Raw genomic sequence first — 13,819 nt, 5'->3', positions numbered from 1 at the left:
ATGGAACAGAATACAGAGCCCCCAGACAGACCCAAACAAAGATGGAAAGTTGATATGCAACATATGTGACCTTTCAAATCAGTGAGGAAAGAGTGGATTATCCACTAAATGCTGCTGGGACTCTTGATCATCCATATGGAAAATTATAAAATTAGCTCCCTACCTCACACCACAGAAGAAAAATTCAGTTCCAGGTGGATTCCAGATCTAAATGTGGAAAGCAAAACTTGACAACTTTCAGAGGAAAACAGGAGAATATCTTTATGCGCTTGGAATAGGGAATGAAAATGACTATTTAAGACACTAGACAACACAAAAATAAAGGAATTGATTGCTACACTTAACTATATTAAAATTCAAGACAACATAAACAAGTTAAAAGACAAGCCACAGATTGGGAGAAGATACTTTCAATGCATATAACTGACAAAAGATAACCTATGAGGTTCTATACTTCTAGCTGTCATCACCTATCTGATTTCCTTTCCCACCACTCTCTCCAACTCCTGCTGCTTAGTCACACTGCTCCTTGCTATTCCTAGGACTTGCCAGGCACACTCTTGCCTCAGGGACTTTGAACTTGCTGTTCATTCTGCCTGCACTCTCACCTCCTTCAGGTCTTTTCTCAAATGTCACTTTCTCAGTCAGGCCTTCCTAGACAACTTTATTTAAAATTGCAGTTCAACAATTTCCTTTCCCACTCCCATACACACATGCTACCCACCCCTCTTCCCTGTTTATTTTTCTCCAGAGCATTTATCATTAGCCATTATTCTATCTTACTTCGCAATTTTGTTTACTGTTTACCTTTCCCCACTAGAATGAAAGTTCCATGAGGGCATGGATTTTTGTCCGTTTTGTTCATTGCTGCATTCCTAGTGCCTGGAACCATTCCTGAAACAAAGTAGATGCTAGAAAAATATTGATTAAATGAATGAATGAATGAGTATCCAGAATGTACAAAAACCCCTATAAATCAATGAGAAAAAAAGACCCAAATGGCCAATAAAGACATGAAAGGATGATTTACTTCATTACAATTCAGGGAAACTGAAAATTAAAACTATGAGATACCATTTCACAACCGTCGGGTTGGCAAAAACTTCAAAATTCAGACGACATCAAGTGTTGCCGAGGATGTGGAACAGATAGAACTCCGATCACTGCTAGAAGGAGTATAAGTTGGCAGAACTGCTATGAAGAGCAACGTGACATTGTATAATAAAGTTGGATAGGGAATACCCTTCAGAAAGTCCATTTCTAGCTACAGACCTGGGCAAAATTCTAACCTTTGTGCACTAGAAGACATGTAAAAGAATGTTCATTGCAGCATTATTTGTAATCTCACCAAAAAAGGAAGCAAATTAAATGTCCATCAGCAGGGGAATGGATGAATAAATCATGGTATTCATGAAGTTTAATACTATTTCAAAATTAAAAGGAGTAACTCAAGCTTGATGTATTAACGGAGTTAAATCTCAAAAATATAATGTTGAGCATAAAGAGAAAATTGCAAAACATGTATGGTATACCATTTATATAAAGTCTGAAAATATTATCTGTTGCTTATGGCTACATAGATATACATAATAGTAATAGTATATAAATCATGAAAGGGCATGATCATCACCAAATGCAAGGGCGAGAGAGGATTGACACTGGAGAGGGGACTACAGGGAACATCAACCGTATCTGTAATATTTATTTCTTTAAACACAATCTGAAAGTTGATGTTGCAAGATTTGCTAGAACTAGGTTGTGGGTACATATACGTTATCCTGTGTACTTTCTAGCATTTTAAATTGTTTGTAATCAATGAAAATGAAAAACAAAGAAATAATATGTAGGGGAGGGTTAGCGGTGTCAAACGTTGAAAACAGGACAAGGAAAATGAGGACTGAGAGACTTTCTCTGGGTGTATCATGGAGTTCACTGGAGACTGTTAAATAAGTGGTTTCAATAAGTGGTCAGGGTAGAAACAAGATGACAGGGTATTGAGAAGGGACTGTATCCTGAGCAAACGGAGACGAGAGACCACATATCGAAGAAGTTTGGAAGCAAAAAGGAGTGAAATACAATTTTAATTAAATTAGAAGAGTCAAAGAGAAATACTTACCAAAACTTGAAGCCACTTTAAAGCCATGAGAAGGAGCTAGCAAAGAAGGGGACATTTAAGGTATTAGAAGAGGGAAGCAGAAAGGTTGCAAGAAAAATCCCTCAGTAACTGGGAAGGACGAGCATCCAAGGTGCAGATGGAGGAATCAACCTTAGAGAAAAGGAGAGAGAGTTCTTCCTCCGAGTCTACAGTATCCCCAGCACCCAACACAGTGCCTGGCATATAGTGGGGTACTCAAATATTTGCTGTAAAGAATAAGAGGTTGTGAAGAATGGAAATACATTGAGGTGAGGACACTAAAGACTGTGGAGAAACTCTCACAGGGGAGGTGATGATTTGCTCAAAAAAAAGTAACAAGTGGATGTAATAACAATAATAATAATACTGGTGGCTAACATTGAATACTCATGCGACAGACACTCTCCTCATGGCTTTACGTACATACTTTCATTTAATCCTCCTGAAATCCCTGTAAAGTAGTAATCTTATCGTTTCCACTGTAAAGATGAGACAACTGACACTCAGAGAGGTCTAGCAACTTGCCCGTTAGTTAGTAAATGGCAGAATCAGGACTCAAACTTATGTCTGACTCTAAAGCCCTACCTTTTTTTTTTTTTAAAAGATTGGCACCAGTGCTAACATCTGTTGCCAATCTTTCTTCTTCTTCTTCCTCCCAAAGCCCCCAGTACATAGTTGCATACTCTGATTGTGAGTGCCTCTGGTTGTGCTATGTGGGACGCCCCCTCAGCATGGCCTGATGAGCGGTGCCATGTCCACACCCAGGATGCGAACCGGTGAAAACCTGGGCTGCCGAAGCAGAGCGTGCGAACCCAACCACTGGGCCATGGGGCCTGCCCCTAGACTCCTAGCTTTTCAACTAACACATTACGCTGTTCATGCAATATTAACAGTAGCAACACTAAGTGTTTATTTAGAACCTTCTATGTGCCAGGCACTATGGTAACTGCTCTACCTGAGTTATCACATTTAATCTGATGAAATTGAAGTTAGATGCAGAGGGTTTGGGAACTTGAATAAGGCAGAGAAGGAGGGAACAGTCACTGTTGGAGACTGACAGTGAATCCAGAAAAGTTAATAAAGGGTTTTAGAGCAACAGAGAAAGCCCAACGCGAGGCAGGTGGCGTGAATTCCAAATCAGCACTGTAAAGTTACCGGTCTGTACCTTTCTCCGGCAATGCTTGGTGGATGGAAAGCAGGAGCAGAGAAAATATACCAAGAAGGTGCAGTAGGCTCAGGAATTAGTACAGCAGGCAGAGCAGACTGTCATGGGGTGACGGAGTCTGAAATGGTGTTTAGGACGCGTTGAAATAGCTGACCCTGGAGTCAAAGTTGGGTAAAGATATGTATCCCCTCAGCCTAGCACCAGCAGAGGGGATGAAGGCAAGCCTGACTAATTTAATCATTTCCCCGGGCCTGATCCTGTGGCAAATTGTTTTCTCTCCTTTTTTGGCACCACTTCAGGGACTGTGCTTACTTATGTGCTTCTGGATGTGTTAAGTCATTTTTGTAAGTTGGCTAAAATCGTTATTTTATTCCCAACCATCTTCTGACTTACCTATGGTTCTTAATGACACCTCTATTTACTTGTCACCCAAGTTTGAAACTTGAGGTTTATCCATGAACTCTTCTTCTCCTTTACCTATGATATCCAATAATCCAAGTTTTGTCAGTTCTATAGTAAATTTTTAGTGTATAGCTCTGATCGTTCTCACCTATCATCATCAGATGGTATTTTGCCTAACAGAATAAAGGTCTTATGCCAGATACTTGTATTTACATATAAGAGATATCCAATGCAAAGAGTTAATGGTCACTGAACAAAATTCAAATAAATGAAATTATAGATTCAGGTAAACATGAGTCTTACCACCTTTACCACCACACACACACACTCACACACAAACACAGACATACAATTAAATGGGTGCTCAGTGCCTGTCTTTTATCCACTAGACAACTATAACTAAGTGCTTAGGACTTACAGGCTTTTTAGAGACAAAATAAAAAAACTGAGATCTTAAAAAGAGACTATAAAACACTAAAAGAAAATAAAAAACTCAAAAATCATAACAATTTAATTAAATGGCTACAAAATATAACATATCAAAGTGATTAATTATTAAATCTCATATTTATTTTTAAAACCATTGTCTTTGCAAACAATTTTTAGGTTGGAACTTCTCACTTCCCAAGACTTTCCAAGTATGCCTAATGATTGTGGAGAAATCACAGCCATTATAAATTAAATTAGTTATGCACAGACAAATAATTTCAAGAGCAAAATTACAAAAGCCCTTTCAAAAATTTACAGCAAAATTATAAATATTTAATGCAAGATGTGGATGCATTGTAATATGTTTAATATGATACTGGCTGAAGCCTTCATAAGCTAGATAGCTTAGGGCCTGCAAAGGCAAAAACAGGCCTACTTAACACAAGTGAGGCTGGGGAGGAAGATTTCGCATAGGTGAGTCAGCAGCCAGAGGCTGGAAGGCAGGCCAAGTGGAGGCATAAATGATTCATTGATTTTTAAATCACCACTAGTTGAAAAGCCTTGCTTTTGATATACACAAATCCAACATAGATATTGCTTTCCATACAGAACAGCATAAAGAAAAGCTCATTTTTATTTACATATTTTCAATTATACTTTTCATTCTGTATAGAATTTGGGGTGAGAAAGGCTCATTAACTTCTGAGAGGCACAAGCAGGCAGGAGGAGCTGGCCTCCTTGGGGAAAGGAGGCCCTCCAGACCCTTCTTCCCCTCTCTAAGTCCCCCCTTCCCTTTGCTACTTTGTTCCTGCCCTGGCTAGTTTCTTAATTCCCTTTGCCCTCCACCCCTATTTCATTCTCCTATGCTAGGGTCTCCTTTCTGTTTTGAGAATCCCATAGCCAGGTCTGGCATTGCCCAGGCCTACTTTCCTCCTCCCCTCAGAAAGTGAAGAGGCTGAACTGAAAGAATATGGAGTTAGCCTGACATTTAAGGCTCCAAGTATTGTGTCCTGGACATGTCTTTCCAGGGTTACCTCCTGAGACCACTCCTTATGCTCTACCCAGCATTTCCCTTAGCAATTGAACACGTGCAGCAGTTAGTGGCAATCAGACGGGTGTGCTCATGACTCAGGTACTCTGTTGATTGTCCAGATAAATGCTGCTTATCTTGCCATCTTGGTCTTGATCTTTATAGAGTGTTAAGCTTTTAAAAAATGGTCATAAACTGTTTAATATATACCCACAAAGAATAAAAAAGATGCTGATGTTGAAATACAGACCATAAAAATGAAAAATTCTATGAATTCTCAAGATGATACTCATCAGACCCATAAGTTGCATTTATCTGATCAAAATTCTTACATAGCGCATAAAGATTTCTCTAGCACTTTGAAAACCCTACAAGAGAAAATAGAGTTACGGCTAAATTCAACTCAGTTTTTAGCTTATTGGGAATAAAAATTATCTGCCAAGTAAAACCGTCTCTCTAATCTCATCATTTAGAAACAAAATATAAAATTATTAAAGTAAGCAAACTGATTTTTTTTAAAGCACAAAATTCAAGAATTCCAATCAGGTCTTGAAAGCTGTTTTTGTCTATTTGTAACATTTTAATCCACACCGTGATGGATCCAGTGGACTGATCTATGAAGCCTACCTGAGCTCCCTTCTACCCTCAACCCTGTGTCCCTTCTCCAGGCAGGCCGTGACACAAGAGGCTGGTCTCACCTCCACTGCAGGTGTGACAAAGGAAGAGCAGAACATAGCCTTGTTTTTAGGTTATCGGTTTATGTCTCAGTTCAGAGTGTAAGGCAGAAAAGAAGATTTTGGAAGAATACTTGGGCAAGATGTGTTATGTTACTCATCCCATCCCTCCACCCTAGTAGATAAGAACCTCAGAACTGAGAAGAAGGAGGAGAGTAGGAAAAGAGAACTTAGAAGTTGGGGTCTTGTGGTCATGATGAGGGGAAGCAGCTTTGGGTGGCAGTAAGGATCATGCTATTAGAGGTCTGAAGTGGAGTCGGATGGATGGCAGCAGGGATGCATGACAGGGTGACTTCATACATCTCAGGGAAGGCCAGTGCAGAATATACCAAGAGCCCAAGAAGTAGACGCCTCCTCCCCATCACTGCTAATTCAGTCTTACATAAACTCTAGAGTTCAAAATCAACACGAGGGCCACGAAGGAGGGAGGGGGTGACTCCAAAATCTGGTTGACTTTAAACATGAAATGACGCACACACAAAAACAACATTGAGTTGACCGAGTCTATGTGGATGAGCCTAGATTGTTTTCTGCTCTCAGGAAGAATGGTGCCTCTAGAAAGAAATTAAGTCCAGATACAGGCGATGTAATCTCCAAAATCTTGTTTGTCTTGCTATGGCTGTATACCTGGCACCTACCACCTGGCATAGTAGTTATTCGATAGGTATCTGCAGGACGTATAACTATCCTTTGCAGAAAATAATGTATGACTTAAAATTGTCCTAAGGGTTTTAAGCATCCAAAGAAGCTGCTCCTCTAATCAATTTGACTATTTAATTTCTTGATCACTTCTTCTTACTTCCATCTCGTTAATGCTATCTTTTCCCCCAACCCCCTCTGCAACTGCAACTACTGGAATCCTCTTTATTCTTCAATGCTCACCTCAAATGGTCCTTCCTCTTTGAAGCTCTTCTCTTGTCACCTCTCAGCTGGAAAAGAATGCTTCCTCTTCGGAGTAACAGTATCTCTTTGTACCTCTTATAGAACTTCTTGAAACTTCTCAAGGTCTGCTTTGTATCATATTGTCACAGAATGAATAAGCACATGATGAGCTCTGATCATTCTTAAATTCACTCCCCCACCATCTCCTCAGTGTTTTATAGCTCTACTTTTTTTTTTTGAGGAAGATTAGCCCTGAGCTAACTGCTGACAGTCCTCATCTTTTGGCTGAGGAAGACTGGCCCTGAGCTAACATCCGTGCCCATCTTCCTCTCCTTTATATGTGGGACACCTACCACAGCATGGCTTGACAAGCGGTGCCATGTCTGCACCTGGCATCTGAACTGGTGTACCCCGGGCTGCCGAAGCGGAACGTGCACACTTAACCGCTGCGCCACCGGGCCGGCCCCTATAGCTCTACTTTTTAAAGTGAACGTTTATAAAACATTTACTTATATTTTTCTATAGTATGTCTACTTTTCCTTCTTTTAATGTGCATAAAATATATATGTACAGTTTAACAAATGATTATAACGTTAATGCCCATGCAACCTCTATCCAGGCCAAGAAATCAAACATTGTTAGCATTTAGGGAGACACCCCCAAACCAGGCGCCTCTCTCTCTGACCATCTCTTCTTCCCTCTGCCCCCCCCAGAATTAAACGGGGGCTGGTATTGGTCTGGCACACTCTGTCCTCTGTCTGTTTCTGCATACTCAGTGTGTTCCAGAATACTCAGCTTCTGTCTGTTTGGATTGGTCAAGATTTCAGTCACACTGGTCATTAAAATTTTTGAAGATCACCTCTGGACATAACCACTATCTTGACTTCTGTGATAATCATTTATTTGCTTTTCTTTCTAGTTTTATCACTTATGAATGAAGCCATAAATACTTTTGCCTGTTTTTGAACTTTATATAAGTGTCATCACACAGTATGCACTCTTTTATACCTTGCTTATTTTACTCAATATTATGTCATGCATGTAGCTGTATATAGCTGCCATTTTCATTGATGTATAGTATTCCAAAATATGAATATATCACAATTCATTCATTCTCCTGTTGACGGACATTTGGGTGGTTTCCAGTATTTGGTATTATAAGTAAAAGGTGCTATGAACATTCTTGTATATAGCTTTTGGTGTGCATATGAATGATTTTCTCTAGGGTGTATTTTCCTAGTGGAATTACCGGGTCAAAGGTGTTGCAGGTTGGGCTCTCCAGAAGGAAAAGCTGAGATGGAGTGCTGAGTGCAAGATATTTATTAGAGACCAACACCTGGGAAAGAAAGGCGGAGGAAGTAGGGTTGGGCAGAGGGAGAAGATGAACCGTGATACAAGTCTGAGAAACCTTGAGCCAACTTGGCATGGAGTTTTGGAACAAGTAGTGCCCATCGATGTGTTCTGCGTCAGACCTCACTTATTTACACTCCTGCTTTGTTCATTCACCTTCGGAAGAACGTGACCTTGGGCAAAGGAACTCTGCAGCTGCAGCAGACGGTCAAGGTGATGGCAGCTGGAGGTTATCTGTTGACTCCATTCCCCATATCTGCGCAGAATGTCCTTCCTTGACGGAGAATCTGGGTTGCACGTCTCTGTTTCTCTACCACAATAGGGTACATATGTGTTCAGCTGTAGTAAATAATGCCAAACTGGTTTCCAAAGTGGTTGTACAATTTACACTCTTTGTAGTATATGAGAGTTCCCACTGCATCCTGTCCTCACCAACTCTTGGTATTGTTAATCTTTAAAAAATTTTTAGCCATATGAATGGATGTGTAGCAATATCGCACTGTCATTTTAGTTTGCATTTCCCTGATGACTATAGAGGTTAAACACCTTCTCATATGTTTATTGCTTTGTTATATCTCTTTTTTCCACTTGCATTTGTCTTCCTTAGATAATGAATCTCTTTCAGGTAGAGATCAGCAAACACAACCTGAGGCCCATTTTTGTATACCCCTCGACCTGAGGATGGTTTTTATATTTTTAAATTGTTGAAAAAATCCAGAGAGGAATAATATTATATGAAATTCAAATTTCAGCATCCATAAATAAAGTTTTATTGGAACCCGGCCATGCTTATGTGTTTACCTATTGTCTATGGCTGCTTTCATGCTACAGCAGCAGAGTTTAGTCACTGCAACGAAGACCTTACAGTCACGAAGCCTGAAATATTTACCGCCCGGCTCTTTACAGAAAAACTTTGCTGATCCCTGCTCTAGGTCACTGGTTCAAAAGTGTGGTCCCTGGACCAGCAGCATCAGCATCACTTGGGAACTTGTTAGAAAGGCAAATTCCTAGCCACACCCCAAAAATAGGAATTCAGAAATTCTGGGAGTGGGGCCTGTGCTTTAACAAGCCCTCCAGTTGATGCTGATGTGTTGAAGTCTGAGACCACCGGTTTAGGCCCAGGACAAGGACCCAATCCATTTTCTTTGTGAGACATCATAGTCCTTGATATTTTGTTCTACACATAGTGGGTAATCTGTAAAAGAGCCTTAAAAAGTATTCTATAAATATATTGTTATGCATATGAAATCTGGCCCAAATGGACACCTAGGGCAAAATTAGAGGAGGAAATGTGGGAGGAACCACAGAGGGCAACATAAAATCTGAATGGTATGTGTGGAGGGTGGAGGACGCAATACAGTTTGGGAGTCAGCCCCTGGACCCCCTTCCCTCCACCTCATTTCATGTAGCCTTTTAATAAAGATGAATGAGATATGGTTCCTGTCCTCAAGGAGGTCACAGTCTAAATAGGGAAGTGTCCTGCCCTCTTCTCCCTCATTTACTGCCTTTCTTCAGAACTTACCTTTGAGAAAGTGTAGTTGCACCAAACTGCTGACCCTAATAAATGATAATGAACATAGCAAATTAACTGGGCAAACGAAAGTTCTGCCTTATTCCCACCTTAGTTTAGGACTGACTTTCTCATAACCTTGCTTTTTCCTTGGCTCAGGCTGAAGCCCAAAGCATCATCTTGCTTTTTTCTTTTTGTTAACTCTCATCCATTGAGTGCATTTTACATGCCAAGACCATGCTAAGTGTTCTATGTATACTTTTACATTAAATTCTTATAAAGCCACTTTGAGTTGGGTTTTATTATATTTTACAGATGCAAATCTGAGGCTTAGGGAGGTTTAACAATTTGGTAGAATTCAAACTCCAAGTCTTTCTGACTCTAGACTCCAAGCTTGTACTAATTGTGCTATTCTTCCTCTTGTAGTATTCACAACCTGCTTTCAGCAAACTCGATTCACATTACTTAGCATGTTTTTCAAGTTTTGGGGCATGCATGGGTATGTAGAATTTCCGGGTGAGAAGTATTTAAAAAATTGCTATATCTTTTTCCTGAGCTAGGTTTCGTGTGATAACTTTTAAAAGTAGAAAAATCCTTTTACACACAACTTAAAACAATAATGTCAAAAACAGTTCCTTATCCAGGCAACATTATTGTAAATAGCAAAGTAATTTATATTTCTTCTGTTACGTTACACATTAAACAACTACACTCTGTCTTCAGTATGAAATTGTTCTTTTCCTTTTTATGACTCACCCTGTCTAGTAGCTCCTACTCCTTCTGTTAGGGATTATTTCAACCTGTCCAGTTTTGAGCAATAATTTTTGATTCATCTTTTAAAATGTTATTTATTTATTATATAAGTATAAACACCTTCATCGAGGAAAATTAGAAGTAATAGAAAAGCAAAAATAAGAAAAAGTCACCCATAATCCCACCATCTTGCTGTAACTACTGTTAACATTTGGAGTACAACCTTCCAGACTTTTTCCTTGGTGGAAATCTATTTACGTAAATAGTTTCTTTTTTCTTTTTCCAAAAGTGAGATCATTCTATTTTCTTGCTTGCCTTTTCTCACTCAACAATATATTAGGAGCATATTTCCATGTCAACAGATACATATTTACATAATACTTCACAATAACTGCACAGTATTCCATTTATGAATGCTCTGTACAATATTTTGCCAAACACTTCTTCTTGGACATTTGAGTTGTTTCTGTTAGGTTCTCCCCTCTCTCTGCACTCTAACTGTCCTGAGTCCCATTACTGTTCCAAGAATTTACTTTGGGTATATGCAAGAACCCCAAGTTATTCTCCAACTTCCACCTTACAACAACTTCTATGTAGAGCTGCTAAAGAAATTATCTGGCTGTTCACGCTATCGGAGCCTTAAGAGTGACAGTGTCTCCTCATAAACCCAGAGGGAACACGATGGAGACAGATAGCAGAAATATTTTGCAGTCATTTTCTCAATATGATTTACATTGTCAAGTCCTGTGAAGACCAGAGAATTTAATAAAGGTGAAGTGGAAAGTTGAGATTTGGAGCCAGACAGTCTGAGATTTGAATCTGGCTTCTGGCACTCACTAGCTATGGGACCTTGGGTGAGTTATTTAGCCTCTCTACGTCTCTGTTTTCTGATCTGTAAAATAGGGGTAATAATATTTATTTCATACAATTGCTGGGAAGATTAGCAATAGCATATGTAAAGAACCTAGTGCAGTGCCTGATACAATAGTGGGTGCTCAAGAAATGGTAGACATATACTAGCTATTACCATTACTGCTCCCTTTACATACAGAGCACCGAGGAAATGTGACATTTTCAAAGATCCCACTAGCATAAATGTCTTTAAGAAGAATGGTGAAAAAGCATACTAATATGAGCAGAATGGTTACTATAGCGGTGAGCAAAATACTGTGACCAGAATCCTTTGTACCAACTTCTGAAGAACACTGATCAGTGGGATCGCAATGTGGTTTTAAGTCATACTGTGGTTTCAACGACAAATTTCAGATACAGGATAAGAGAAGGAACGCCAAGCCCTTGACCTTGCCTTTATGAACTTTGTAAAAATATTTTAAATACCACCACTAGACATGTGTTCTGGTAGCTACTAAACAAGTTCAGCTATGCAAAAATGACTATTGAATATCCTCTACAATGTTCACAATCTGCCCAAATGGACATATTGTTCAGTAGACTAGGGTTCATTTTGAGGATCTCAAATATGGCCCCAAGGTTTTCTGTAAAAGTTTGCTTTGTTCTCCAATCTCAATGGAATAGAGCGATTAAAAACCATTTCAAATGAAAAGACATAATAAGGAGAAGTAGCAGATAGAGCAAGGTGCTGAGTAGGATCAGAAATGAGATGACTCGTTGAACAAAGTCTACAGACCATGAATTTTAGGCAGATTTGCAAATAAGGATAGCACATGCTCTGTAAATAGCAGCTGTTGCCACAAGCCAAAGGGCAATATTTACATGAATCCTGCAGCAAGACCTATGGACCAAGCATTGACCTTTCCAGCCGAACTCATACACTTGGTAGCACTTTTAGCCGTGTCACCTTGAAAAGAAAGGATCACATTATACATACGTGGAAAATCGCCAGCATACAACTATGTTCTGTCCCTCAAATCAACTTCTAAATTCTTTTTTTGGAACGTAGAACACACGTTCCCACAGAAAAGGTGTTATGCAGGGATGTGAGTTTCCCAGCTTTCCTCACCAGAGTGCAGTTAGCCCACAATGTAACTGAAATACTGTACATTGGCAATGAGAAATACAAAGGGACAAAGTACCCTTGCAAGTGGGAACATATCAATACACAACAAACATTTCTTGAGCCTTTCTCCTCTGAAGCCCCAGGCAAGGAAAGGGGAATTCTGTCCTCCCATAGCTGTAGTTTGGTGAAAAAGAAGTCCTCCACTGCCCTTGTCTGGAAAGGTTCTTCTCAAGTCAGGGGCACGCGTGCGTTGAAACATCCTTCTTTGTCAGTGCTTTTTGAACTTCCCATCAAACAATCCTTAATGACTGAGGAGATTGAACAGGTAGTGGGGAAGGGCTAGGATGTCTAACTGGAAGTCTCAAGCTGTTATCTGGAGACACTTCAAACTCCGCAGTTCATTCCTTAATACGTGTGCACATTTTAATAGAAAAAATTGTGTTTCAAATGATCAGTTAAGTGACTTAATTTCATCCCACTTTTTGACCAAAGTTGATGCTCCAGAAATATGAACCATTTTTACACTGAGACTCCCTATACCCACTGGATAGTACACAAGCCTACTTCAGGATGAGAAACATGGACACAGGGAAAAACCAAAGTAAATGAGAAGAACATACTGAAATTCAAATCAGAGCAAAGCTAGCACCACCAGTCTCTCCTTTCCTCTCTCAGTGGCACACTTCTTCAATTACCTGCGTCTTGCTTTTTGCCTCTTTTTCTTTGTTCAAAACCAGTCCCTGGACAAGATCTCACACTCATTCACACTAAGGTGTAAATGACCAATAATAGCTAAAATGTCACAAGTTTTTGCATATTAAGGAGTCACAGCTTTAAAACAAAAGGGAATTTAGGGTATTATCCCCAGGAAAAATGGATCTATTTGGGAGACAACTGTGTGCCTTCCTCCTATTCACAGAAATCACACTTGACTTCAGATTGGTAATTTAGGAACGTGTGTTGAGGGAAATTAATCATGACTTCTTTTCACTTTGGAAAGTATTTGCTTCGTTTTGGAAACTGCAGGTTTTGTGATTGTTGTTTGGTACACTGTTTCCTATATGTTTTACTGTCTTTTGTCTCTAATGACTGAAATTTAAAAACTAGGATATAAATCTTCCCATTATTGATCAAAATAAATGGTGAGGAGAAATAGAAACAATAATATTTGATGACTGACATTTGCATCCTTTCGCACCCTTTACGATATACTTTTATATCTGTGACCACGCATCTTATTGGTGTTGAATTACTACTAAACAATAACGAATAGAACACACCACAAAATCACAGTAATTCAATCCAATTACTAATATTAGGTACTTATCATGAGTTGCCCCAGGTTCTGTTGGGACCTTGCCCCCTCCCCCCCAGGAGTTTTAAAATTCACTGGCGAAGGCAAAAGAAGGGCTCCTGCACACTGGCCATCGGAGAGTTATCAGAATTGAAAAC

At 39.5% G+C, this 13,819-nt stretch overlaps 1 protein-coding gene across 2 annotated transcripts in view; it reads right to left on the bottom strand.

The window, feature by feature from the left end:
* Positions 1–6,936, bottom strand: part of OCRL (OCRL inositol polyphosphate-5-phosphatase) — a 55,305-nt gene extending 48,369 nt beyond the window's left edge. Inside the window, exon 1 of one of the 2 annotated variants that reach the window (XM_070606241.1) lies at positions 6,777–6,936. The gene's annotated coding sequence lies outside the window, so the exon portion shown is untranslated. The remainder of the gene's footprint in view (positions 1–6,776) is intronic. The other variant, XM_070606240.1, reaches the window with a different exon arrangement.
* Between the last annotated feature and the right edge of the window lie 6,883 nt (positions 6,937–13,819).

The sequence above is a fragment of the Equus przewalskii genome, chromosome X (genome assembly GCF_037783145.1).
Source record: "Equus przewalskii isolate Varuska chromosome X, EquPr2, whole genome shotgun sequence".
Classification (NCBI taxonomy): Eukaryota; Metazoa; Chordata; class Mammalia; order Perissodactyla; family Equidae; genus Equus; species Equus przewalskii.
This window is presented reverse-complemented; position numbering and strand designations above follow the sequence as displayed.